The sequence below is a fragment of the Biomphalaria glabrata genome, chromosome 18 (genome assembly GCF_947242115.1).
Source record: "Biomphalaria glabrata chromosome 18, xgBioGlab47.1, whole genome shotgun sequence".
Classification (NCBI taxonomy): Eukaryota; Metazoa; Mollusca; class Gastropoda; family Planorbidae; genus Biomphalaria; species Biomphalaria glabrata.
In genome coordinates this window covers 14,641,542-14,665,786 of record NC_074728.1, presented here as the reverse complement: position 1 = coordinate 14,665,786, position 24,245 = coordinate 14,641,542, and the positions used below count along the sequence as shown (strand labels likewise).

Below are 24,245 nucleotides of genomic sequence, written 5' to 3'. Positions count from 1 at the left end.
GTAAATCCAGCGATTATGGTCAGGATTAGTAGGCCAACTAGTGGGTAATAGTGTATTAGCCTATGCAGTTCGCATGGGAAACCTGTTAAGTTGTGCAGGCTCATTTTTTTTATTTCTTACTACGTCTTCTTCAATATATTAATCGAAATAGTTGGGAAGAAGTAGGTATCTTGAAGCAGTGGCGTCATTGGGGGGAGGGGGGCGAGGGTGCGGTCCGCACCAGTCTACACCATTTTGGGGGTGACCACCAAATTATAACTTGGTAAAAGCAGACACATGGGAAAAGATAATAATAAAATCTCTAGATATATGCCCAAATATGCCTTGACACATCTAGAAGGTAGTTTAAGTGTAAATGATACAGTACAACGTTATACCATTTAAAGTATAACAAAAGAAATCTGTTCATATGATATTAAGTCTGTTTATAGTTTTAATTAAATGTTAATGTAAAATTTGCAATAACATTTGAATAAATGTAATAAACATTGAGGTTTAACATTTGAGTAAAAATCAAATAAAAGTAGGTAATCAGCTCACTGTATTGGTTTAACAAAAAAAAAAAAAACAAAAAAAAAAACCTACTAGCAATAGTGTTCATTGGAACAAAATTTAAAAAAAGCAAATTACGCACTCAAAATGTTATTAGTATAGCTAAATGGGTTTAGACTCAGTTTGAAGTTTTAAAGCCCCCTTCAGCGTGGTTTGAAGGTAAAAATATCTCTTTAATAATAAAAACAAAGCAAATTATACACTCTAATGTTATGAGTGTAGTCAAAGGGGTTTAGAGTTTAAACTCCCCTCCAGTGAAGTTTGAAGCTAAAAAATACCTCTTCAATATATATAAAAAAAAGCAAATTACTCACTCTAAAATCTACGAGCGTAGCCAAAGGAGTTTTGAGTTTAAACTCCCAGCCAGTGGGGTTTGAAGCTAAAAAATATATCTTCAGTGTAAGAAAAAAAAGCAAATTACGCACTCAAAATGCGATGAGCGTTACCAAAAGGGGTTTTGAGTTTAACCCCCCCCCCCACCCCTTCAGAGGGGTTTGATTCTAAAAAATACCTCTTCAATATAAAAAAAGCAAATTACACAATCAAATTATTTGAGCGTAGCCAATCCAATTGGGGGTTTTGAGTTTAAACCCTTCTCCTACAGATGGCTTTTTTTAAAGTTTAAAACCCCTCCAGATGATTTTGAGTTTAAGATCCCCCTACAGAGCATTTTGAGGTGGAAAATCTCTATCTTCAATATTATTCTAAAGCAAACTACAGTTACTAAATTCTATTACCGTAGCTAAATGGGGTTTTGAATTAAAAACAACAATAACTCCAGAGAATTTTTAGGTTAGTACCCCCCAACAGATGTTTTTGACGATAAAATTCTCTTTTCGATATAAAATCTAAAGCAAACTACAGTCACTTAATTCCAAGAGCGTATTCAAGAGAGGTTACACATTTCTACCAGTGGCGGGGATCCATTAATAAAGTGCAGTGAATATTCATCTGCCGAAATTGCAGAACACTAAATGTGGCTCAACAAAGGAAATCCTATGCCTATCTGGGAGTCGACCCCTTAGTAAGATTGTGACAGAGCCTCGCATGAGGTTTGCGGGACATGTTCTCCGACAAAAATGAATTACGTATAAAAAGAGTTGCGATGACATCCTAGTACAACTTGGCCCCACACATTCATGGAGGTCCTCAGAGCAGGTGGGAAGAGGCTTCAGACATTACCAGTGACAGATTTTTATGGAAACAGCTGGACGGCAAATGCGCCGAACGGCGCGGGAGGGTCTAAGTCAGTAAGAATAGCACATTAGGTTTTTGAAATGAAACTTTTTAATAGCAGGAAAATGCACTGTAGATACCTCAGAATATGCATTTTGTTGGCTTTCAATACCAGAAATAGTGCTTAGCGGCAGGGTTCCGCCCCGCACTGGGAAAGCTTCTAGCGTTCCCCCAGACCCCCTTGCTACTAATGTCAGAGAATCTAAAATTTTTTCTACTAACTCCAGGACTAAACCTATTCTAGGGCACAATTAACGTCTTCCAAAAGAATGAAGGGTCAGAAGTAATAAAGATTATGTACACACATAAATACATATAAATAATTTTTTTCGCGCGGGGGGGGGGGCGGGGCGGGGGGGGGGGTGAAACAAAACTCCCCACCCCCCCAAAACCCACCCCGAAAAAAAATCCTGGCTACGCCCATGATATATATATATATATATATATTGTCAGGGGGAGGTATAGCGAGAATGTATGTTACTTTGATATTTTGGTATGATTGTTATATCCCCTTGTAATGAATGCGACGTGTACGTGTTATGAACTGAATAATTTAGTCTTCGTTGAATGTGCGAGAGTGTATTAAGTTAGTAAGGTCTTCATGGACTGGTTTTTCTATATTAATATTTATTGAAAGTTGATGGGCTAGTGATTGTGATTTAATATTTATTTGAGATTCGATGTCTTTTATTGAATATTAAAGTTTTTCATTGTTATCATCAAGAGTTGGTGTTTATTCAGTAATAAGTAATTCTAATTGAGTGGATATCTGGAGTCAAACTGTATCAAGTAATAATTGTTCGTATTGAGCCACACAATAACCCAAGTCAAAACAATAATGTGAACCCTGACACACACAGACACACACATACATACATACATACATACATACATACATACATACATACATACATACATACATACATACATACATACATACATACATATTATAAATGTATTGATAATTTGAACAAAATTTTTATTATTAAGGCAATAGCTTATCTTCCTACAGCTTAGGGGTGCAGATTTATTTATTATGCAAAACAGTATTATCTAATTAAGAAGTGAATAGGATACAAAACTGCATAGTCTGCCATAGTAGATCTACACCATTACCCAGTACCAAAAGGCCTACTATTCCTGATCATAACATTGGCCTAGGTCAGGGGTCGGCAACCTTTTGAGTCGGAAGAGACAAAAATTACAATTTACTAAATTTCGAAGTTTTTAAAGAGCCGCAAAGTTTTCTCTTGCCAACTATAAATAGTTCTCTCCAATGATTTTTTTAAAATATAAAGTAATGTTTTTCATAACAAATTTGATAATATTTATATTTATATATATATATATATATATATATATATATATATATATATATATATATATATATATATATATATATATATATATATATATATATATATATGGCATTATTAAATAATTATTTTTTATTTCGGTAACTACCAAAGAAGTTAAACGTTTATTTACAACATCGTGTACTTCAATAACAAACAATTAAGCAAACAATATCAATGGAAGCGTTAGCTTTACATGGTTTTAGAAATTTTGGATACATTTGGCTCATACGGTAACTTGTTTTTTGTTTTTTTTTGTTTTTAGTTTCAAGCACGACTCTAAATGCTTAATTGTTAGTTGGCTTCTTACATTACTTTTAATTATATTCATGCAAGAGAACGCTTGCTCGCACGAATATGCCAATCCGACGATAGTCAGCACTCCAAATGCCAACTTCTTCAACTCACTGTAGCAATCTTGAGGATTATTCCATGCGCCGAATCAACTCGCGGCATTCCTTAAAGTTGACCATTTTTGTTGCGTTACGTATATGCATTATTGGACCTCCAACTGTTGAGATGGTGTACCAGGAATGCTCGAATAGTTTTGTTGGTTTTGAACTGCTCAAATCTGTCAAGAAATTCATCTTTGCTTCTTTTATAACTGTGCTGAAGTAACTCCTGACAAAAGTTGCACTGATTTTATCGCGATACTGCTTTAAACACTCAACATGAAGTAATTGACAGCTCTAAATATCTTCTGCAAAAAGAATAAATTTGTCTTCAAAACAAACCAATTCTTCTACTAAAACATAGGATGGGTTTTCCTTTCCTTGCAGTTTTAGATTCAGCTCATTTAATTTCTGTTATATCGATCATAAAGTAAAATGTTTGCAAGTATTTGTCGTTCTCTAATTTGATGTGATAAATACCTTTTTTATTTAGAAATGTATTTATTTCGTTCAAGCTCAAAGCTAAACGTTTCATCACCTTACCTTTGGAAAGTCATAGTACTTTTTTGGGAAGAAGGGGGTCGGAATACTGAGTCTCCATTTCGTTTTAGTGGTAGAGTGCTTTTGACAGAGATGCTGTTAACAGTCTTGATTACCAAATTCATGACCTCATCTATTTAGGTTGGAATCATTTTGGGCACAAAGCATTTCTTGGTGCATTATTCAGTGAATAGTAAGAATTTCGTGGTTTAGTTTGCTCCGACTAATCGTCGTTGCTCTTTTATTTTTTACTGTCATATTCTGTCAGTTGCTATTGAAATGATTTTATTTGGATCTATATTATTGTCTTCAAGGTATTTTTGCACGGCATTCGCCCAATCGTCCCTCTCTAGTTTGTCACGAAAGCGGTAGCAATCCTAGAAGTTCTTCTTTTAGACTTTGGGAAGACATATATCTGACAAAATGGGCAAATAGTACTGTGTCTTTTAGTCCCAAGAATAATCTATAGCAAGTTACATTTGAAGACATTTTAGCTATACTGTCTTGTACTGTTTTAGCGGATAGTGGCATTTCTTTGATTTTTTTTTCAATATTTCTGGTTTGTTTTTTGAAATCATGAAACAGTTCTTCAGATGCATGTAGGAAGCAGTTTTTGACATACTCATCATCGTAAATGGTTTTCCTTTTTGTGCTATTTCTAGTGGTGCCGCAAAGCTTGCCAGAATAGCATTACTTATAGATTGCTTCTAACTTTGAAAAGATAATTCGCTTCTAACTCATTTACAAACAACAACAAACTACATAGTACTACAACAACAAACTATACGCCGCTTTCAAAGCACGTGGTTAAGATGCCAATTTGTCTTTCGTCAAAGCGAATTAAAACCTACATAGAAACATCCGACGACGGCGTCATTCGAGGGCTTCCGGCGGACTGACAACAGTGACGACGCGTGTAATGGGGGAAGGTGTGGTGAAAAGCGTGTACAAGTGGCTGAGAGATAGAATCGGTGCCTAATCTTCGTTAAAAGATTCAGAAGTTCAGAACTATTTTAAAAAAATGTCTCGACACAATAAATAATATTTGTGTATGGAACTAGAGAGCCGCAGCTTCACATCCAAAGAGCCGCATGTGGCTCGCGAGCCGCAGGTTGCCGACCCCGTGCCTAGGTCTAGTAATTGTAAGGTTAAACGTGTAAAATCCTTCGAATTCTAGTTAAATCTAGATTCTATATTAAGATTCTAGTTCTATATCTATATCTAGTTCTAGATCTAAATCTAGATCGAAATCTAGTTCTAGATTCAAGAACTATGTCTAGATCTACCTAGATCAAGATCTAGTTTATATGACAAATGGCAATGGAAATATTAATTATTTTGCGAGAGAAAAGTCTTGTCCAAGTCTGTCATGTCATTTCTAGCTCACTACCTAAAGTAGGTCAAGAATTTTTTTTTGTGGTGCCAATTTATCTAATTTTGTAAGAAGAATAAATTTTTTTTAGTTTCTCTTTATTACATGTAACATGTTATTAATTTTGAATGTATGGATAAGGCTAATAATTATCATTTAAAAAATATAAGTGTATGCTAATTGAGTATATGGAGAGGCTGTGGCTGTGGGGTAAAGTACATGGAACCGGAATTCCCGTGTTCGAATTCTGATTGAAGACTCTAGGTAGACCACTTCGGGTGCCGATTTTGAGTTTGTGTTTCCACACAAACTGTATTGATAACCCTGTTTTTTTTTCTGAAATAGTGTTGCCTACATAAATTTAAAGCGTTATAAAACGTCTTGCTGGAGATCGAATTGAAGATGCGGCAGGTTTCCGCTCAAGTCGGCAAGAGGTTTAATTCCGAGCGGGGCCACTGCGCTAAGCGTATTCTGGCGTTTTCAACATCAGAAATTATTTTCCCTTGCGTCTACAACGCCTTTTTCTCGTGGTAAGAAGAGAAAATATTTTTTAAAAAGGCCAATATTGATGTGTTTTCTTTATTGTAGCTAACAACATAAATTAATTTTAAAAAATACTCAATTAGTCAATTAATTATTGGTAAGTAATTATTTTGTTTGATATCGAATAAGGGAAATAACTTGTTCATTATTAACCCTTAAAGCGCGTGTGGTAGTTTAGCCTCTAAACATCAGAATTGTGTATGCACTCAATGTAAAACAGTTCAGCACTTTAAGGGTTAATAGATGTAGTTTTTTTTAGATCAGATTCGTTTATGTCTTTTTTTTAAAGGATTTTTAATACTTTGCTTGTTAATAAATAAACTTTAAATAACTTGAACAAATTTTTATGTGAACAAAAGCTCAATATAACTGTTTTTACAATATCCACAGATTTAATATGAAATAAGATAGAGATCTAATAGTAATGAAATAAACTGCTATTTAAAAACAAATCTATCTTTCATGTCACAAGATGGACTGCCATTTCACATTTGTATAATTCACCATCTGTAATGCATAAGAAACACACGCACTCTATATCACTCATTTTGTTAGGACGTTTCGCCCCTCCACGGGGAGCCCAAATTTTGAGTAAACGCTGCATAAAAAATACGAGATGCTCAATAATGCAAAACAGAATAGTAGTAATAATAATCAATACGTAATTCTTGCACATTAAAAAAAAATATGTAGTAGATCTTAATATTAAATATTTATAAAACAGATACCGTTTTCAACATATTTTACAACGAAAAGAACATAATTTACAAGATTACAAAGACAGTTTGTGTGAAAACACAAACTCAAAATCGGCCCCCCAAAGTGGTCCACCCAGGCAGGCTTCAATCTTTTCAGAAAGAACATCAAAATGAAATTATATCGAAGACAAATGAGAGATAAGAATGGAGAAAGAAGGTTGACAGATCTTGTGTAGTGCCCAAACGGTACAGCTGAGCAAAGGATAGGTGCAAGAGAATGCAAAGTTAGATGTGAACCTGGCCTAACTAGTTCCCCTTTCAGACCTTGTGGTCTATAGAGCAGATGATGTAAGGTTCATCTGTTTTTGTGGCCTACGGTTAACGAGGGTGTCATGTAGCCAGCACAACGACCAACCGCCTTTACTTTTCCCCAACTAATATCAGGTACCCATTGGAGCTGGGTGGACTCAGAGGCGCCCAAAGATTCCGAAGTTGAAAATCCCAGTCTTCACCGGTTCGGAAGCCAAGCGCTTTACCGCTCAGCTACCGCGCCTCTCCTGGCCTAACTGAAGTCTTATAATTGATATAATTGTTTTGAAAAGGCTCAATCATTCGAATGCTCAGATAACGGATGAGCACCTAAGCTATATGTAAAAAAAAACAACGAAAATGACGTTTATAAGATTACTATTCGTCTTAATTTAGGTCTAACTTATAATGCATACTAATTAGCTTTTTTTCTTTAAAAAACTGCTTGCATAACTGATTTTAAAAATTAGATTTTTCGCATTCAGAAAAAAAAAGTAGCCGTTGCATCAGAACTTTCAATGGTCTAAAATATTGTGATGTTGGATTTTCAATATCTTTTCTAGTTTGCGAGATATAAACGGGACGGACGGACAGACGGACAGACATTTCGCACAAAACTAATAGCGTCTTTTCCCCTTTCGGGGGCCGCTAAAAATGTATTTTAAACTAGAACACAAATGAACTTACTGTAGATCTACATTTAGACTCTATAATCGGCTAAAAATTTTCTACTCTCTACGAACATTCCTTTAACATAAAAGTGAAATGTTTTTAAAATTGACTTTTTAATTTCTTGATCTACTACCTACAGAGTGGGCTATTCGACTCGAAACAAACATTACAAACAGCAAGCGAAAATCGAATGCGCCTATTGTACGAATATTGTTTCTTTTTCCCCCAAGTTTTCAAAGGATAATAGAAACATTATAATTTATATAAAATATATAAGTAATTTTTATTATTATACAAAAAAAAAAAACAAGATCACAAACAGAGTTTGTGTGATAACACAAACTCAGAGGCGGACCCAGTCGATCCCTATCGAATCCGCGTATTTGCAAGAAATATTTGTTTTGATTGTTCAAAGTAATAATATTTCAAAAATTCATTTTTTTTTGTAAAATGTTCCTTCAAAGTTGAAGATAATACTTCCTCGTCCTAACATCCCGCCCGCAGGGAGCAGCTATAAACCAGGGACCGTCGAGACAATCAGTCCAGTGCTCTAACCGCACAACCAGGCGTTGCTGTTAACTTAATAACAAACTAATAGCCTATTATTGATAAAGATTTTTTTTTTACTTATTGTCATGACAACTACAGTATATGTACAATATGTCAGAAGAGCGATTTTAATCTTTTGGGATTTAAAAAAGGTATCGAACTAGTCTTCGGTATCGTATGCTTGATGTCCCAGCACAATTACCAACAGACCAATTTGCATTTTCATTTAAAAGGAACTAGAATAAGGATGTACATCTACCTAAACTAAACTTCTGATTTAGCACTCTTATAGATCTATATCTACTGGATCTAGATCTAGTATCTAAATTTGAAATAATTAAGATGTAGTTTAAATAAGATTTACGTAAAAAAAAACCTAGATAATCTATCAATAGACTGAAAGCAACATTAAATTTAAAAATAGTATATTAGTTTAAATAATTTATTACATTGCATTATACATCTCGACATTTGGTAATCGTAACTTTAAGTCTAGATTTAGATCTAGAAACTGAAATTCTAGATCTTGATCTAGTTTTTATAATTCTAGAATAGACCTAAAAAATCTAGATAAGATCTAAATCTAGCTAGTAGATCTAGTAGGATTTCTGCCTGATCGTACGAAACATGTAAAAAAAAAAAGATGACAGCCAGACTAGACAAAACTAATAGCAGCTTTTCCCTTTGCGGAGGCCGAAAAAAATGTCTTTTTTTTTTAATACGAGAAAGTTGACGAAGAATTAACAATCATTGATCCACCGAGTTCTTATAACCTTTTATTTAAAGAATTCATACCATATGACGTCAAATAAAAAAATCCATTACGTCACACGGTCAAGTTAGACTAAAATGTCTTTATTAACACAAGAGAGATGACGAATGTTCATAGACATTGTTGCACCGAGTTCTTATAGCATTTCATTAAAAGATATCTATCTATCTATCTATCTATCTATCTATCTATCTATCTATCTATCTATCTATCTATCTATCTATCTATATCTATCTACGATTTTATGTGCATTTTGTCTGTCATTCTGCCTGTCCGTCACATTATTATATAAAAGGACTTTCAGAGCTATTGAAAATCTGATTTACCTATTACTTATACTTTTCCTTCCAAAAACATCGCAATAGTTTATATATCTATACATATATATATATATATATATATATAAATAATATATATATATATATATATATATATATATATATATATATATATCTTGAATAAATCTGATACATATATATATCTTGAATAAATCTGATACCGTTAATTAAAATATTTTGGGATGGTCTAGTATGGAAATTAGATGTATCATAGCCTTTTGGAGAGATTTTCATACCATACTTTGGTTTTAGGAAGTTGTTTTCCTGAAAATCCTGAAAATTTGGCGTTAGTAGAGTTTTCATAAAAAATTTTGGTGACACTTTGTAAGAAAATTTAAGTAATGTAGGTCAATTATTTTTCAAAAAAAAAAATCTGCAAGAAAATTAAATGTAAAATAAGTCGAAAATGTGATTTTCATTTTAATCTTTTCTAGGAATTTACTTTCTTATTTTAAAATACTGAACAACCTATTGTCGATATTTTGAATTAAAAAGTCCTTAGTAAAGAAGGAATTAAATGCAAAGACGAATATATTTTCTCATACAAACTCTTAATTTTCACTTATTATCGTATCCTTACCCAAACTGGGCCCCGCGAAATCCGTTTCGCATTGGGCCTCACCATGGTTATATCCGGCCCTGCTCTTTAGTGACAGGTGAATACTACTTGTTCTCCCCCCCTCTTTTTTTTTTCGCCTCTAGGGTAATTCAAGTCCGTCCGACTTGCAGAATAAAAGAGTGATATTTCCATTACTTGGTATCCAAACTCTTGTGTTATGAAGAGAATTATATATATATAGATTTGACTAAGTGGTACTGAAAATAAAAAAAAAATCTTTTTCTTTGTTGACTTATTGTAACATAATCTCCCTCATGTATTGTTGTAGAATAGGTTTATTTAAAAAAAAATCGCTTGCATAATTAATTTTATAATTTTATAAACCAAACGGTTTGCTTTTAGAAAACAAAAAGTAACCGCTGCACCTAAACGCTTGGCCAAATAATATTTTTCATTTCTCTTCTAGTTTTTGAGATCTGAGTGTAACAGACGGACATTGTGCACAATGAGGCCGCTAAAAAGAACCTTGGAATAATGATTTGGCCACCCCCTAAATTCGGCCAGCTGCGTGCAATGCACACATTGCTCAATAGGTGGCGGCGGCCCTGGGGGAACTTGTCGAACAAAGCAGGAACCTAAATCTTCTGGAGACATCAAAAAATAATCTTTGAACGATTGGATGGTGTCTAGTGATTTATTTTCTAATTAATTTTGTACTGATAGTTTGGTTTTGCATTTAAAGTTTGCTGTGCACGTGACGCTGTCCTATTAAGACTATTTCATTCACAGATTTGAAATAAGCATGTTTGTAGTTACTAATACAGACCAGAATAATTAGTAATACAAGGTTGAATGTAATTATTCACTAGTTTAAAATAAAGGTGCACCATTTGTATGGAACCCATCATGATACTAAAATTGTTTTACATAATGACAATCATGACTAGCTAAAAAAAACTTTGAACATAGCTATCAAAAGAGCAAAAGTCTCGTATGCTTAGAAAATTTTTTAACTTGACAAACAAAATAACATCATTAATAAAGCTTAGCAGGAAAGACAAATGGCCTGGTGGTTTCTTAGAGCACTTTGAGCCCATCGCCCCTCTCTCTTATCTCGCCATTTACCATCCATGTTCACACGTGGTCAAGTATTCGTGGAGAAGGACACTAGGCCATCAATGAAACTAACACAATAAGGGAAGGGGTGATGGCTTAGTCTAGAATATGAGAGACGAAACGTCAAGAAAAATCTGAACTCTCAGAGGATGGACAAGAAAAGAATAGGAAAGTCTAAGCCCGGTGAATAAGGGCAAAAGTATGGAAGATTAATTACTTTCTGGCTCCCGCCAGGGAGTACTTAAGGACTATGCGTCTGGTGTTGGTTAAAGAGTTGATAATGTACAAAGAGCTTTGACCAGCCATCTGCTCAAAGTCCCTTCACAAGCAATAGAATTGCCGATAAGCCTGACTGCTTTTAGAGAAGTGTGAAGATAGAAAGAACAAATATATTTACTAATATATTAATAAAGATCAGGAAATATAATAAATGAGAAAGAAGAGAGAGAGAGAGAGAGCGCGAACTAAAGACTTCAGCTTTCAGATACAGTTAGAAAATAATAAAAGAACTATGTATATATTTTTTTACAATGTGGCGCTATAAAGTATCAGAATTATATTGTTTGTGTTTCACTGCAACAGCTGGTCAATAAGAAATAGACAATTTCCCTTTAGATCATGTTTAGCCAACAGTAAGGTCTGCAGGTTCTGTGTATAGATTGGTTAGTTCAAATGTCTTTTCATAAGTTAGTGAGCACCTTAGTGGTACAAGGAACCTGTGTATGAGATCTAATGCAAATACGTTTGATAGACTAGAGCATTTCTGCATAGGTACATAAGTGAGTGGTATTTAGTAAATACTTATAAGATTATAATGTATAATTGTGAAACATACATATGTATAAATATCTTGACAAATATTTCTGTCAATATTGAAAACTATAAGAACATTTTCTTTTGGCTAAGAACGTCATTTGAAACAAAACAATACTGTGGAATAGGAAAAAATCATAAAACATCTTCTTGACATAATCTTGTTGACCTATTCTTGTTGGTCGTTCAAAAACTTGGGGAGTTGTCCCTAAGGCAACGTTGACCTTCTGCTTCTAGCCACTACCCATTAGCTCGTGTTCAAATAATGACGGGATGAGCTTTCAATAACCCGGAGGTATGTTGATTAATACATTTTTAAAGGAGGTTCGCTTGTATGGAGGTTAGCTCGTATGGAGGTTAGCTTGTATGGAGGTTAGCTTATATGGAGGTTCACTTGTATTGAGGTTCGCTTGTATGGAGGTTAGCTCGTATGGAGGTTAGCTTGTATGGAGGTGAGCTTGTATGGAGGTTAGCTTATTGTATGGAGGTTAGCTTGTATGGAGGTTAGCTTGTATGGAGGTTAGCTTATTGTATGGAGGTTAGCTTGTATGGAGTTTAGCTTGTATGGAGTTTAGCTTGTATGGAGGTTAGCTTGTATGGAGGATCGCTTGTATGGATGTTAGCTTGTATGGCGGATCGCTTGTATGGAGGTTAGCTTGTATGGAGGATCGCTTGTATGGAGGTTAGCTTGTATGGAGGTTAGCTCGTATGGAGGTTAGCTTGTATGGAGGTGAGCTTGTATGGAGGTTAGCTTATTGTATGGAGGTTAGCTTGTATGGAGGTTAGCTCGTATGGAGGTTAGCTTGTATGGAGGTTAGCTTGTATGGAGGTTAGCTTATTGTATGGAGGTTAGCTTGTATGGAGTTTAGCTTGTATGGAGGTTAGCTTGTATGGAGGTTAGCTTGTATGGAGGATCGCTTGTATGGATGTTAGCTTGTATGGAGGATCGCTTGTATGGAGGTTAGCTTGTATGGAGGTTAGCTCGTATGGAGGATCGCTTGTATGGAGGTTAGCTGGTACGGAGGTTAGCTTATTGTATGGAGGTTAGCTTGTATGGAGGTTAGCTTGTATGGAGGTTAGCTTGTATGGAGGTTCGCTTGTATGGAGGTTAGCTTGTATGGAGGTTAGCTTGTATGGAGGTTTGCTTGTATGGAGGTTCTCTTGTATGGAGGTTAGCTTGTATGGAGGTTAGCTTATATGTAGGATCGCTTGTATCGAGGTTAGCTTGTATGGAGGTTAGCTTGTATGGATGTTAACTTGTTGTATGGAGGTTAGCTTGTATGAAGGTTAGCTTGTATGGAGGTTAGCTTATTGTATGGAGGTTCGCTTGTATGGAGGTTAGCTTATTGTATGGAGGTTTGCTTGTATGGAGGTTCTCTTGTATGGAGGTTAGCTTGTATGGAGGTTAGCTTATATGGAGGTTAGCTTGTATGTAGGATCGCTTGTATCGAGGTTAGCTTGTATGGAGGTTAGCTTGTATGGAGGTTAGCTTGTATGGAAGTTTGCTTGTATGGAGGTTAGCTTGTATGGAGGTTAGCTTGTATGGAGGTTCGCTTGTATGGAGGTTAGCTTGTATGGAGGATCGCTTGTATGGAGGTTAGCTTGTATGGAGGTTAGCTCGTATGGAGGATCGCTTGTATGGAGGTTAGCTGGTACGGAGGTTAGCTTGTATGGAGGTTAGCTTGTATGGAGGTTCGCTTGTATGGAGGTTAGCTTGTATGGAGGTTAGCTTGTATGGAGGTTAGCTCGTATGGAGGTTAGCTTGTATGGAGGTTCGCTTGTATGGAGGTTAGCTTGTATGGAGGTTCGCTTGTATGGAGGTTAGCTTGTATGGAGGTTAGCTTGTATGGAGGATCGCTTGTATGGAGGTTAGCTTGTATGGAGGTTAGCTTGTATGAAGGTTAGCTTGTATGGAAGTTAGCTTATTGTATGGAGGTTCGCTTGTATGGAGGTTAGCTTGTATGGAGGTTAGCTTATTGAATGGAGGTTAGCTTGTATGGAGGTTAGCTTATATGGAGGTTTGCTTGTATGGAGGTTAGCTTGTATGGAGGTTCGCTTGTATGGAGGTTAGCTTGTATGGAGGTTCGCTTGTATGTAATTTAATAAATATTTTGGTTCAATTACCTTCCGTGGATGATATTCGTAACATTGACTGATCTATAAATGACAATGTGTCAACTATTTTGAAAAGACAGTGAGCTATCATCAATTACAGACTTTCCTGCTTCACAGAAGATAATTACATCCTACGCCTATCAATGTATTAATTACTTGTGCATCTTAATTAGGTCTATAGACTTAAAAAAAACTCTCATTTAGAAATTTGTCCTAGCATATGGAATAAGAAATGTGCCTTTATCTTTCTGAGACTCAAACGTTACGGTAAACCCAAACGCTTTTAATTAAAGCACGCCAAGCAAGAAATAAGTCTAGAATGAATAAAAGAATTATAACATTAATAAATACAAATGGGAGACGAACGGACTGGATCTGTTTGATTGATAACACTTTATTAACTGAAGATTATTTTAATCATTTAGCTAAAACCTAGCAAAATATATATTTTATTAGCATTACCCGCCGTTAGGGCCTAAAACTTCCCCCAATGGCTACGCCCATGTCTTGTACTTAAAGAAAATTTGTCTTTGATTAAATTCATAATAACTTTTCAGTTTAAGTTTATTTCAGTATTTAGAACTAAAGTCTGGTTGATCATAAATGGACATAAATTAATGTGCCCAACAAAATAAGGACGTGGTCATGGGGTTAGGACTTCTCCGAACTGAGGGTCTCGAGGTCAAATTTAGGAACTATGAAATTCGGACTTATTATAACGTCTTTGAGTCATCTCTGATTAGTTCCTGACAATGTCAAGAAGGTTGGTTGTTGAGATGGCAACCCTAGCTTACCGTTGGTCGTAGAAACAGATGATCTTTACATCACCTTTCCCGATTGATAGGAATGTTGTGCGTCACAATAGCTTCTAGAGAACTGTAGAAACATTACAGATGACTCTTGTCACTTAGTCATATCACGTTCATCGACACGCTCTGCATTCACATGATTGCCTTCGATACATGTGTCGGCCAGTAACACTCGGTCACATCTACCCGCGCTGTCCCTTTACCCAGATAACACCTTATTTCTCATCCCTTTCCCAACTGGTCCAGACAAGTGATAGGATCATCGCCTAGTGAGAAAGCTAAAAGCATGTATTGCGCTAACAAAAACAATTGGTAAAAATATTTCTAATCGCACACATTTATTTTGTTAGTCTAGATCTATTACAAATTTAACTACATGGCTGATCCAAACTAATTGATACAATTACACTGTAAATAAGCTTTGATGTTTGTTTTTTTTTAAGTTTTTAAAATATTTTTCTTGTAGTAACGACTGGCTTTTCACTTCTATAATATGACAAGTCCTGTATGTAATAATATTATTTAAAATTTTCATTGAACAGTAAAGAGAACAAATATGCCATTGTGGGTATCATGCCAACAATATTCGCTTTATTACCGAATTTTCAACTTAACTAAACAACCAAACTACTAAGTGCGAAATTTTTAGATTGAAATTAATGATTCAACAATTTCCTGATTTTCTTCCATTATCATTTTACATTCGCAATACATGAGTTTCCAACAAACTATCAACAAAATTTTCTTTTCATCCATCCATGTAGAAAGTTTAGAAATGTAAAAATATGAACCAAATGAGAATTCTGAGTTAATTTTCTTTGAATAAATAAATGACTCAGAAGAGTAAATGGTAGCTATGCTTAAGTGCTTGGCATTGGGAAAAAGTAAACAGTTAACAAATAAATGTTCATTGAAAAGAGAATAAGAGTTTATTTAAAACTAGCCGATCGTGATCAATCTAACTGCTTCTACAACAAGCTGATAAGGCTATTGGCGAAGCAACTCAAGTTTGGATTATCTGGTTTTAACTCTTTTCCGGCTGATTTTCTTGTAAACACTCACACAAAGAGGCCCTACTTCAACACTCACACAAGGAGGTCCTACATCAACACTCACACAAGGAGGTCCTACATCAACACTCACAAAAAGAGGCCCTACTTCAACACTCACACAACGAGGCCCTACTTCAACACTCACACAAGGAGGTCCTACATCAACCCTCACTTTGAAAAAAAAAACGGTCTGTAAGACAAGGTTTAACGAAACCTTACAAGCAAACAAAATTCAAATGAAAGATTTCCCCGACCTTTAATAAACTATTACAGCGGCCAATGCACAGGATTAAATATTGTAGACTCAAACTGCTTCAAAATTAAACACTAGTATTTTTCAATTGAAAGCACATTGTGAAACTTAAATATGGAACTACTCCGAGATAGATGCAAATATAAAAAAAAATACAAAGAGAGTTTCTGTTTTCACACAAACTCATGCGGCCCGACAAGTTCGCCCACAGGTCTGCAATGCAAGTAGACAGTGAGGTTTCGACGTTTCAACACCAATATACAAAGCTCTAATCTACAACAATCACAAATTTAAAGTTAGCGATCACTTACACACAATTTAACAAGTATTGCTTCAACCTGCTTCTTGACTGTCTGAACACGGCCAGTGTGAACATAGATTTTCTTCATATAGACATTTATGGAGCTGTGAAGTGCTGGTGAGAGTGTACTACTTTTAAAATACAACGAATCACTGCCAATGAAATATTGATTCATATTAAATGACTACTTTCCCACCCTGACTTTGTCATTCTCAAGAAAACTAATAGGCGAGCATCGAAATATAATCTCGAGTTCTCTCCTAACGTACCGAATGCAAGTAGTTAAGAAGGAGTTCGATAACTTCGATAGTCTTTGTTTCTTCCGCCACGCCACGTGAATCGCACACTGTGATAGCGGCATTCTAACGGTTAGTAGCTCTTGACATTGTGGAAGTATGAAGTCGCTCTCGAGACACGACCTAGAGCCTAGCCATGGCATGGGCAATGAGTTATTATGTATTTCAGAACATCACCTGGTCAGCAGCCTTGTATTTTAAAGAGCCTAGCCATGGCATGGGCAATGAGTTATGTATTTCAGAACATCACCTGGTCAGCAGCCTTGTATTTTAAAGAGCCTAGCCATGGCATGGGCAATGAGTTATGTATTTCAGAACATCACCTGGTCAGCAGCCTTGTATTTTAAAGAGCCTAGCCATGGCATGGGCAATGAGTTATTATGTATTTCAGAACATCAACTGGTCAGCAGCCTTGTATTTTAAAGAGCCTAGCCATGGCATGGGCAATGAGTTATGTATTTCAGAACATCACCTGGTCAGCAGCCTTGTATTTTAAAGAGCCTAGCCATGGCATGGGCAATGAGTTATTATGTATTTCAGAACATCAACTGGTCAGCAGCCTTGTATTTTAAAGAGCCTAGCCATGGCATGGGCAATGAGTTATGTATTTCAGAACATCACCTGGTCAACAGGCTGGCATTTTAAAAGGCCTAGCCATGGCATGGGGAATTAGTTGTTATGTATTTCAGAACATCACCTGGTCAACAGGCTGGTATTTTAAAGGCCTCTGGCCGCTATTGGTCCAGGTGTCAGTGTCTGTTAGTTTATAGCTGGAATCTTAATCTTTGAAAGTCAATATTTATTAGTTTAGATTAATTCAGTAGCGCAAACGATATGTTATTAACAACAAGAAGATCAAGAGCACCTTATTATAGCTTAAACATAGTTGGTGCCGAAGCGTAAATGAAATTGTAGTCCGTGAGTCTATTATGAGATCTAGATCTACAGTTATATAGATCTAAGAACATTAGGAAAAACAACTCTGAAAAAAGAATCCACACCCTCCCTAACTTAAAGTAAAGACTGTGTGTTCGTCTGATTTTAAGACTTGTAGGTCTCGTAGTGTGAATATATATATATATATATATATATATATATATATATATATATATTGTTACGTATCCAGGCTCTCTCCAACCGCACCACACGACACAACGAACCTCACAACTCGGGGCTCAAAACCAACAGTAACAGTTTAATTTCAAATACATTACAAACACTGTACAGTTAACAACAACAACATTACACCAACTGTCCAAAATCCTAGCCTTGCTCCGCCTGACTTCACACACCGTGCTGTTTCTAACGTCGCCTCGTACTGGTCACATTGCGAGGTAACGTGAAGTGTCTTGATTCTAACACACTCGTTCTTATATAGGATCTCTACTAGCCTTCTCGAACCGGATGGTTTGATTTTTTTTGATTTTTGGATTTGAGGCACATCGGCACAATTTAGGCCATGTCGTGCCTGCAGTCCCTTAAGGACTACTCTCTCTCTAAACAATAAAGGCCAGATTCTATACAGTCATATAATTAAAATCAAGGTCTATTCACAGTTAAAATAGTAAAGGTAGTAAAAATTTAAATATTTGGTAAAAAACTAATGTAAATAGTGCATGTTCACAAATTCAGAAATCACATCTTCGTAGATAGCCCCACTTCCCGAATAAAGCCCAGTACCTTCCCAGGGTCGACATTATTAAATAGTGTTTTTAGATTAGTGGCTCTAAAATATTTCGCCCTGACATCCTGGTATCTGGGGCAATCAACGAGGATATGTTCCACGGTGAGGCGAGAGTCACAGTACTTGCAAAGTGGGGGCTCCTCTCTCTTCAGTACAAAAGAGTGCGTGATGTAGGTGTGGCCAATCCTAAGTCTGGACATGGTTGTGCTACCACGCCTTGTCAGACCCTTAGATGTGGGCCGCCACCTGACATCCGCCACAATCTGCCTGAGTTTACTGTGAGTCTCAGCCTCCCATCGGTTCTGCCACTCTCGATAGGTGGCAGAGGCAATACTTTGTCTCAGGTCCGAGTAGGGAATTTGGGTTCCTGACACCGCATGATTTAGGGCTCTCTTTGCTTCTCTGTCTGCGGCTTCGTTTCCCTCAATGCCAACATGGGAGGGGACCCAGATGAAGGTGACAACCCTACGGTCGGCTGTTATTTGGTCCAACAGCTTCAGGCTCTTATGTACCAATGGGATGTCAGTCTTCATCCGCCCCAAAGCTTGCAATGCAGATTTGGAGTCGGAGCAGATTATAAATTTACTCCTTTCTGATGCTTTTACGGCCATAAGTGCAAGCAATATTGCGTGCAATTCGGCCGTAAAGATGGAGCAGCCATCGGGGAGTCTACGGGAGATTGTTTTGTTCCGAAAGGAGCAGGCACACGCGACCTTTCCCTCCATTTTGGATCCGTCTGTGTAGATGGTGCCATAATCTCCGTAGCTCTCCTGCAGTTCCCTAAAGTGGACTTGTAGTATGCTTGGGTCTGTATTTTCTTTTTTGAAATTAAGGAGGGATAAATTTAATTTGGGTTTATTCATTAGCCAAGGAGGATTCTGAGGGGTTTCTATTTTAGAGATTTGGTCAATGGGTGGGGTTAAATTTTGAATGGGTTCTCTCATTCGAAGGCCCAACGGCTGTATGACGTTAGGCCTTCGATTGTATAATTCTACCTCTGTGGGGTTAAGTATGGAGTCAAAAGCAGGGTTCGTGGGGTTGGATTTTAGCTTGACTATATACTGCATTGCAAGCTTTTTCATTCTTATATCCATGGGGAGTTCTCCAGCCTCCACATGGAGACTTGGGATAGGTGATGTACGAAACGCGCCGAGACAGAGACGCAGGGCAGCATTTTGTATTGGTTCCAGTATTTTTAGGTACGACTTCCTTGCTGCTCCATATATTATGGATCCGTAGTCTAGCTTGGATCGAATTAGACTCCGATAGAGCAGCAGCAAGGTATCTCTGTCAGCTCCCCAGTCCGTATGGCTGAGTACTCTTAGTATGTTTAATGACTTATGGCATTTCTTCTTAAGTTCCTTAATGTGGGGGAGAAAATTAAATTTGGAATCTAAGATGAGGCCTAAAAATTTTGTAGTTTTCACGACAGGGATCTTCTTTTTGTGTATAAATAGTTCAGGGTCTGGGTGGAGTCCCCTTAGATTACACAAATGCATACTAACTGTTTTGGAGTCTGAGAATTTGAAACCATTATAGTTTGCCCAACCCTGAATTTTGTTTAAACATAACTGTAATTTTCTTTCTAAGGTGTTCATGTTTTTCCCATAAGTAAGAATGACAAAGTCATCAACATACAAAGAGCACTCTATGCCAGGGGACAGCGCATTTATGATGCTATTTATTTTAATGTTGAACAGGGTGACTGACAGAATGCTGCCCTGGGGTACAGCCATTTCCTGGTCATGAGTGTCAGAAGCGGAGTTGCCCACTCGAACCTGAAATTTTCGGTCTTTCAGAAATTCCTCCACAAAACGGGGGAGGTGTCCCTTAAGCCCCATAAGCGCCAGGTCACGTAGAATGTCATGTTTCCAGGTTGTGTCATAGGCCTTTTCTATATCGAAGAATACAGCTACTAGATGTTCTCTTCTGAGTAATGCATTTCTAATACAAGCTTCCAGCCTTACCAGGTGGTCAGTTGTTGTCCGCCCCTGCCGGAATCCGCACTGGTAGTTTGAGATCACTTTATTCCTTTCCAGGTACCAGACCAGCCTACTGTTAATCATTCTTTCCATGGTTTTGCAGATGCAGCTTGTTAGTGCTATTGGTCGATAGTTAGCTGGGTCAGAGCCGTCTCTTCCCGGTTTAGGTATCGGTATAACTGTGGCTTTCCTCCAGCTGTTTGGGAAAGCGCCTGTTTGCCACACACAGTTATAGACCCCTAGCAGGACTGCCAATGAGGGTTCGGGAAGGTGCTTGAGGAACTGGTAATGGATTTCGTCTTCTCCAGGCGCTGTGTCATGTGACTTGTCCAGCGATTCCCTCAGTTCCTCAAGCGAGAACGGTTTGTTGTAGTCTTCATTGTTCTCTGACCTGAAATCAATGGGGTGTCTTTCCTCCCTGGTTTTGACTTTTTGGAACTCTGGCGTGTAGTGTGCAGTGGATGATTTTTCTGCTATTGAGGATGCAAGGCAGTCAGCTATTTCTCTGGGGGACGTGACAGTTCGTCCTTGGTTTTTCAGATGCCCTATTGCATTTGATTCTTTCCCTTTGATTCGCCTTACCGCCTTCCAAACCGCTCTAGCAGAAGTTTTGGCATCCAGACTGCCGACAAAACTTCTCCAGGAATTCCTTTTGGCTGACCGTATGGTTTGTCTAGCCTTTGCTCTAGCTATCCTGAATAGCTTTAGGTTTTCCTGGGAAGGATTCTTTATAAATGCAGCCAGTCGTTTTTTCCTATTACCAATAGCACTTTTGCAAGCTGTATCAAACCATGGTTTGCTAGGCCGTTTTCGATTTGCAGAGGTTAGGGGTACAACTTTCCTGGCTATACTTAGTAGCTTGCTAGCAAAGGTATCAGCTGGGTTCTGTTCATGGAGGATATTTTCTGTGATATCCTCAGAGCATCTTTTTTGGAATTGTTCCCAATCGGCCTTATTCAGTTTCCACCGCTGAGGTCGTCCCAATGAAGGGAGATGTTAGTAATGATGATTGGGAAGTGATCACTTCCCCGTAGATCATTGCTAACTGACCATTTAAAATCGTCCAGAAGTCCGGGGACGCATACGGTGAGGTCAATGCATGTGAATGATCCAGTTCCTGGGTGCAAGTAGGTCGGTGATGCATCATTAAGTATGCATAAATCATGTTGGAGGAAGATATCCTCCAGCATACGACCTCTTGTGTCGGTATTGTTGGATCCCCACATGGTGTTATGGGCATTGAAATCCCCAAGGATTAAATAAGGCCGGGGGAGTTGTTTCAATAGGTCCTCCATGTCTGTTCGGTTTAATGGAGCGCCTGGTGGTAGATACAGGCTGCAGCAAGTGATAACCTTGTGAAGGGTTATCTTAGCTGCTACGGCCTGTAGTGTGGTCTGTAGTTCTACCCTCTCATGGGGGATGCTATCCTTCACAAGGATACAGACTCCACCTGATGCTCTCTCTGCATCCTCAACATTCTTGGTGTAAGCACGGTAGCTTCGGAAGCTGATGCAATCTTTCAGAAATGTTTCCTGTAAGCAGACAGCTACAGGAGTCTCAGAGTCCATCAGTAGCTGCATTTCCTCGTAATTGGCCTTGAGGCCTCTACAATTCCACTGTACAATTCTGGAATCCATGGCGTATTCTAGATGACCTACTTGGAGCTATTAGGCCTTGGGAGGCCCCCGGAGGGGTTTCCCTTTATTCCAGTGACCTTGGTATTTTTATTCTTGGGTTTGGATGGAGAGGAGGACAACCCCCTTTTGGGGGAAGTCTTTCTCTCTGGAGAGGGGAGATCCCTCTGGTTAGAGCGGAGGTTATTTCCTCCTCTCTCACCTCGGGCATCCTCTCCGCTTTGATTTCTCCCCTTAGGGAGTTGGTCAACCTCTAACTCGGTAGAGGTTGGGGTGTCTGGCTGGGTTCTCTGAGGAGAACCTGTGTCAGACATGATGTCTCCGGGTTCTCCCGGAGTATTGGTTTTGACATGCTGCTCAGTCTCCATGCTCTCATCAGCGAGCACAGAGAACCTGTTCTTTAGCATGACAACAGGGCTTTCTTGTTTCTTCAGAGGTGTGTTCTTTGGCGGTGTTTTCTTCTGAGTTGGGGGAGGAGGAGGGGGTGGTGGGGTCAATGTGTCCGTCTGTGTGGCTATGGATCTTCCTTTCTTAGCAACAGCCTGGGCGTAGGTCTTTGTCAAGCCGAATAGGCCCTTGGGTAGGGCCAGTACAGGCGATTTCGCCTGGCTAAAGGTACATCCGTTTCTTGCCTTGTACTCCTGCACGGCAACCTCCTGTTTCCACACAGGGCAGTCCTTGGAGTAGGCTGAGTGGCCAGCTTGACAGTTTGGGCATTTGAACTGGGCTGTGCAGCCCTTGTCCTCATGACCCTCTCCAGCACATCTGGCACACACAGTGTTCCTCTTGCAGACTGCCGCGCCGTGTCCATAACCCTGGCACTTGAAGCACCTCATGGGGTTAGGTATGTAGGGCCTCACTGGAACTCGTAGGTATCCTGCCTTCACATACTCTGGCGGTGTCCTAGTTCCAAATGTGAGGATAATAGTGGCGGTTTTGACCTCCTCACTCTCCCTGCGCCTGGTAATGCGCCGGGCATGGGTGACTCCTTCAATGCCCTCCACTATTTCCTTCTCGGAACATTCCAGTAGGTCCCTAGAGCTGATTACACCTCTGCTGGTGTTCAGACTCTTGTGTGGCATGACTTCCACTTGGAGATCACAGAGTCTTCTGCATCTTAAAAGCCCATCAGAGTGTGTCTTGCTGTCTACTTCTACAAGGAGTTCCATTGTTTTGTGTAGCTTAGACACACTCTTGGGCTCTCCCACTACTGACTTGAGTCCCTTATAGATAATAAAAGGGCTCAACTTTGTCAGGCTTTTTCCCTCCTCTGTGCATCTAACCACCAGAAATGATGGCCAGGTGGCACAGCTTTTTGGGACCTCCTCTTTTTTATCGTCAATTCGACGTTTCTTGCCCAGACATAGGTCTGGGGCAAGTAGTTTTGTGTGTGTTTTTTTGTCCATATATATTTTGGTTAATTCGGCACCTGTGCTCCCCACCCGCCATCGAGTCCAACAAGGGGACGGGCCATTCGGATGTCCAGAATGAGCCCGCCAGGGCTATACAGGTGCTATACTCAGTCAGCTGCTACATCGGACATGTGTCCGATACAGCAGCTCCCTTATTGACCCTCCAGCCACCGCCCTCCAGCATAGGTCGACGACCTATGCTGGTAGCTCGGCATGACCAGCCGGTTGACCCAGAGCGGGCCATCTGGGTCTCAGGTCTAGGGGAACTTGGAGCCAAAGTATTGTGTTGTGGTTTATCCTCAGATAGCCACCACTCAAACACCAGGATCTCTTTATACCCCCTTACCCGTCGCAGTCCACGGCAAACGGACTGGTCTAGGACGTAGTGAGAATTTAAAGTTAAGGAGACAGTGTGATGATCAATGAAGGCAGACTTAGGAAAAGAGGAGGCAGACACAATGATAGAAAAGAAGTAGGGCACTTTTGAGCTCCAAAAGTGCTAAGGAAAGAGGAGCGCAGTTTAACGTCATGTCTCGGGACGATCGAACCGGATGGAACGTTGCTCCAGTTGATCACTTTCGCCGTGACTTGCGTGCGTAATATTTAAGACACAGGCCCTTGTCGAACTGGCGATTACTGTTATATATATATCTATCTATCAGAAAGTATGGTGTATGTTTGTCCCGAATAGAATAGAAATCAAAACGTTTGACCAAACTTCTCAATGTTCCTTGGGTTACTGGAACAGCAACGTATGAATTAAAAAGCTTTTACATAAATACGTTTGCTATATCTGCGAAATGTAACTTTAGCCGCTTGACATCCTGTTTACTTCAGAGGAGAAGGGGGGCAATCAGGTGTTGACTGCAAGACTGTTTTTGTTTTGGATTG

At 38.5% G+C, this 24,245-nt stretch overlaps 1 protein-coding gene across 10 annotated transcripts in view; it reads right to left on the bottom strand.

The window, feature by feature from the left end:
- The window catches only part of LOC106061632 (atrial natriuretic peptide receptor 1-like), a 637,794-nt gene that overhangs the window by 191,471 nt on the left and 422,078 nt on the right, over positions 1-24,245 (bottom strand). The window lies entirely within an intron of this gene.